The sequence below is a fragment of the Carassius auratus genome, unplaced genomic scaffold, assembly GCF_003368295.1.
Source record: "Carassius auratus strain Wakin unplaced genomic scaffold, ASM336829v1 scaf_tig00021669, whole genome shotgun sequence".
Classification (NCBI taxonomy): Eukaryota; Metazoa; Chordata; class Actinopteri; order Cypriniformes; family Cyprinidae; genus Carassius; species Carassius auratus.
Genome location: NW_020525126.1, coordinates 34139 through 39872, shown reverse-complemented (window position 1 = coordinate 39872; position 5734 = coordinate 34139). Strand labels below are relative to the sequence as shown.

Genomic DNA, 5734 nt, shown 5'->3' with positions numbered 1-5734 from the left:
TAACTATTGGCCTATATAGACTGCAGTCTAATTATACTTTTCTAATCTTTTTGTTTTTCTTAAAATTCATTATGAAGAATAATTAGCTTCATAAATATTCTTCAAAATGAATCATCAAAACAGACATAAAAATCATAGCTATTCTTCAAAAAGAATTTTCCATTCACTGGAAAAGTGAATCTCTCCACTTCTGCTCCACTGGTACAGTACCTACATAAAATAATAATAATGTAGATTACTCACTTCATTATTAAATACAGTTTCTTAAAATGTACAAAAAAAAAAAACACAAAAAAAAAAAACACAAGATGTAATCAAGAAAAAAAAATATAATGACAGTTGATATTTGACAGTTATTTGACAGTTAACACATACTGTATACAATCATTGGCATCAGTCACAAATGTTAAACATGAATGGCAATGACTGGTTCTTGAATGGTTTCTTAGATTCTAATCTTTTAGACACCACACTACAGGGGCCCTATTTTAATGATCTAAACGCAAAGTGTAAAGCGCAAAACAGAACCAGAAACCCGGAAAAACAGTTAGCGCACCTAGGTGCATGGTCTAAACAGGTTGCCCCTATTCTCTAAATGATTAATGGGTGTTTTTTGGGCGTAACATGCAATAAACCAATCAGAGTCCACCTTCCATTCTCTTTAAGAGCCAGTTGAGCTCGTGCCAAGACGGATTGAGGGGTGGCTGCTTCTTCTAGTGGCCGCACCCTTCTTGTTGGTCGCAGCGCTTGCAGGGGATGGACGGCCCGGCATCCTGGCACAACGGACGTGTAAACGGGTGGGGTTCTCATCCGGACCGCACCCTTCCTGGACCCACGAGGACACCAGTGTGCATGCAGGGGGAAGAGACCGGTTTCCCGAGGAGAGTCGCCTTGGGCTTTTAAACAGAGGCAGTGATGAGGCTCCATTTCCTTCAGGTGTGCCCTATCACACGCCGCCAGTCCTGACTCCTTCAGCACCCCTCCTCTCTCACACACCCACTCCTGTCCGGAGCCTGGTGAAGGGCGGCAATTTAGGACGGGGTGCCGATGATAATCAGGGAGGAGGCAGCTGACTTGTTCCACCCCCTAGTGACATCCCCGTCATCAGGACGCCACCCACACAGGAGGGCTACCATCCTCAACCAGGCTCCAAACATCGGAGTGGGCGGGGCAGGGATTCCTCTCCGGGCAGTCCTCCCTCTTGCACCGCGCCGGAACAGGGACAGAGAAACCGGTTTAAGTCGACAGCCTCAACCAACCACAGGGTAAAATGACAATTAAAGAGAAGTCACTTACCCCTGGTGTGGCTGGGAGGCCGTCTCCGTTATTCCTCTGTCATAGTCTGGGTTTGCGCAAACTTTTGCGAGCGAGAGGGAGTGACATCATCAGGTGTTTCCCAAATGCACTGTCTAGGCTCCGCCTTGCCCGCATTCTCCACCAGTGTGGTGGGAGGAGCAAACGACAGACACAGTGGGCATGGTGTCAGGCCTCGGAGAGGCTTTTATTCACAGAAAAATATATATATTTAATTAGCCTACAAAAAATGTGTATGCATTGCGATCCACTGTTAGCCAGCACCCGACGCGGGCGTCTTCACCATCCCTCAACTCACATATGTCAGTGTTTATGAATAGATTACATTTTGGAGATTAATCTTGACAAACTATATATCGTAAAGCTTATAAAAACTGTATTTGCTACATTTGTGTAAGCAGTACACATCAAAACATGAGCAATGGAAACTCTATACATACCAGATCCGTCGTAATAACGAGTCATGAACACATCCAAAGCTGTAAATCCCGGTTTAGTTAGAAAGGTAAGGGTCCACTGAACTATATCTCATGAAGCACGTTTAGTCCAACGAAGCAATAACGTTGTAATATGGATCATAATTCCTTTGTTTACGTTGCAGTTCTTCAGCGACAGAACTGTTTGTGTCCGTTATGGAATAACTCACGGTCAGAAACTGCGTCTTGGTTGGTAAAAAATGGCATGGTTTTGCAGCGTACAGTGTCACAAACAGAAGGAGACGATCCACCGGAAAAAAAGTGAATGAAAGATAGGCGAAAGATAGTATATTTGAGTTTTGGCACTCTCTCCTGACGTGATGTGCTCTGACGCACCTGTCAGCTGATGGAGGCGGAACTTACAGCGATCGCCTTTTTCTTTGTTTGTTTTATTTTTCAACCGTTTTTATATATGTGAGAGTGTGTTTTATGTTGAATGTGAATGTATCTGCATGATTACCATCCGTTTGAGTGCAAATCAGCCCAAATCAGCTCGCCATTACCGCATGATCACGGCTATCAAAGTGAACGCGTCTATATGAATAGAGAGAGTGGGTTATTTACTATATGGCACATTTGTGTTATTACCATCTGTATAAGTGGCCATCAGCACATCAGCACTTATTTGCATTGTAATTCATTGTAAATGCTGCATTTCTAGCATTTTTCATGATATCTTATTCAGATTTGAAATAGAAACTTATGAGATGTGACTTTTAACCCATTACTTTTCTAGATTGCTCCAGGACTTTCCACTGAAGTAGGAAACTATTACAATTATAAGTTAGGTAGAGCACTTTCAGCTGTGAGTCCCATAATGGGGGGTCACGTTAACAGGTTAAATTTTAATATTGGCATGTTTGTGTGCTGCTGTGCATCCCTGTGTTTAATAAGCAGCATGTGCGTGCGTTGCGGAGCTGCCTATGCTAACACGCTCTTGAAATAACAAAGAAAAAAATTGCACCAGACTTTAGACCAGGTTTGAGTTGCTGCTTAAAATAGCATTGTGCCAGCAATGCACCTGAACACACCTCTTTTTTAGACCAGCACGCCAATTGGCGCACAAATGGCGCTAATGCATTTGCTAATTAAATGACGTCATGCTGAACGGGGAAATGCGAACGGCACCGGACTGAGACTAGCAAACACACTTGTGCTGCACCTTGTGTCACATTGCGCCGAGTGTATTATAGGGCCCTAGGACTTCATCTATTGCAAACAGCAACTGAGCCCAACTTAAACAGACCCAGACCGACCAAATTACATTGATAATTGGCCTGACAGCTGTGTAGTGTGTTCTTGGCATAAGGCACAACAAAATTATAAAAGAAATATTCTTAATTTGATGTTTGAAAATTTGATGTTTGAAAACTTTTTTGAGTGTTAAGAAACAGTCATGGAAATGTCTCTCTTTAGGTACACTCAAGTATTTTAATAATATTATATTAACTGCGAGTACCCGGTACACATTTTATGTACAATTGATGTCTTTATTTTTCTCAAGGAAAACTTATTCTGGAACAACAGTGTGTGCTGTGAGATGAGAACAGAGACACACTGAGCTTTAACCACTAACCATCGACCAACTGCTGACTGATGAGGAAACATCATTAGCTTCTGAGAGACAAAGACAAACTGAACCACAGTGATCTGAACTGAAGACAGCGACTGTAACACATTTCAGTTTCATTCAGGTAAACTCTCATCTGTCTGATTTAATGCAGATTTTAATGTGAAAGTAATATTACAAGAACTTCTCTTAATGAAGATCTGCCAGTTTTATCAGTGCTGTGTTGTAGGTTTCTGGACTTTGTTTTTTTTTTCTCTCATAATGTGAAAATGAAAATAGAAACGGGTTAAACAAAAAATATCTCATGAACTATTCAACATGAACTATTCAGCCAGTTTCAACATTTCTTTAAAAGATTTAATCGAATCTAAAAAACATAAATTCACTGAGCTCTGATTTAACTATGACAGATTAATTAGAGCAAATCATTTCCATTAAAGATGCTGTAAATGTATGAAACAGCTATGTTTTCAATTATTCACACCATTACTCAATACCTGACTCATTCACCCAATATAAAACTGTTTTTCTTTCAGCAACATGAACGGTGAAAATCAGACCTTGGTGGATGAATACAGTGATCATCCTACGGATAATTATGACAACAGTGTCCCTAATGATTCAGATATCAGAAGAATTATCTTCTTCATCACTAGTGTTTGTGTGGGTTTTCCAGCTCTGGTTTGGGCTTTTCGTCTTCTGCACCTGCATAGAAAGATCAGAGGCCGAATCTCAGTCTTCATCCTCCTCCTCCTCCTCAATGACCTGATACAATTACCCCTTCATCTATATATACTGGCAGGTATACTGACAAGATTTAGATCCTTTATCATTCCGCTTGGTCAGTTTTGGTCAGGATTACATTGGTGTGGTTTTCATCTGCATCAGCTGGTGGCTCTGGAGGGGATTTTGACTCTGAAATATCCGCTTTGGTCTGCTCGTATTTTCTCACTGCCCTCTTACATCATAATCTCCATCCTTGTGCTTTTTTTTTCTATAGTTAGTGCATTATTTCGTTCCCTGCATTCACAAAATACAAACATGTCATTATTCAGTCTCAGCACAAGTGTTGTTCCTCTGATCGTATTGTCTGTATCATCTATAATCAGCTGTAAAGCCTCTTCCACTCCTGTCAGAAAAAACCGTTCAGTGTTCACTGTTGCTATTCTTACATTTGTTTTGATGTACTTACCTTTCATGTTCCTCATCTGTGTGGATTTCTTTTATTTATATGCATATGTCTATCCATGGTTGTTAATATCTTACTGTTTGATGAATTTGAGAGTGTTTTCAGACTCTATTCTGTGTGTTTTGGTCTGCAGAGAAAATCTCAGAGATGTTCAGACGCCACAAACACACACAGAACCCAACGCTGATGAGACGTCAGTCTGAACTTGAGTTTCATTAGTCTGGTCTGAATTTGGCTTCAAAACAACATAAAATGACCTGTATAATGAAAAAGAATTAATAAAATAAATAGAATATGACTAAAGGTTATTGATTCATTTGAAAGGTCTGTGATTGCTAAAAGGGAAAGTGTGCTCTCTATGCCACAAACAACATAAATTGATTTTTCATCTCTTTACTGATCATTTTGACAGCTTGTTTGATATTGCAATATATACTGTAAATAATAGTTTAAAAATTAAAATCTAAATTTGTTATTTTCATTGTTTATGATTGATTTACAGTATTCAGCAATTGAAAGTTTTGTAACGGTGCTTCCCATACTATAACATGGGAACATTTAAGTGTAACATTTAAGTCAAGTCAAGTCACCTTTGTTTAAATAGCGCTTTAATCAAAACCGATTTTGTCAAAGCAACTGAAAAACACAGGAAAACAGTGTGTCAATAATGCAAAATGACAGTTAAAGGCAGTTCATCATTGAATTCAGTGATGTCATTTCTGTTCAGTTTAAATAGTATTTCTGCATTTATTTGCAATCAAGTCAACGATATCGCTGTAAATGAAGTGACCCCAACTAAGCAAGCCAGAGGCGACAGCGGCAAGGAACCGAAACTCCATCGGTGACAGAATGGAGAAAAAAACCTTGGGAAAAACCAGACTCAGTTGGGGGTCAGTTCTCCTCTGACCAGACGAAACCAGTAGTTCAATTCCAGACTGCAGCAAAGTCAGATTGTGCAGAAGAATCATCTGTTTCCTGTGGTCTTGTCCTGGTGCTCCTCTGAGACAAGGTCTTTACAGGGGATCTGTATCTGGGGCTCTAGTTGTCCTGGTCTCCGCTGTCTTTCAGGGATGTAGAGGTCCTTTCTAGGTGCTGATCCACCATCTGGTCTGGATACGTACTGGATCCGGGTGACTGCAGTGACCCTCTGATCTGGATACAGACTGGATCTGGTGGCTACAGTGA

General features: G+C 40.4%; 1 long non-coding RNA gene across 1 annotated transcript; it reads left to right on the top strand.

Annotated features, from left to right (window-relative positions):
* The first annotated feature begins 686 nt into the window (after window positions 1-686).
* LOC113077136 (uncharacterized) lies at window positions 687-4495 on the top strand. Its single transcript, XR_003281257.1, has 3 exons — window positions 687-936; window positions 3295-3484; window positions 3897-4495. It is a non-coding gene; the product is annotated as an uncharacterized LOC113077136 (long non-coding RNA).
* The last annotated feature ends 1239 nt before the right edge of the window (window positions 4496-5734 follow it).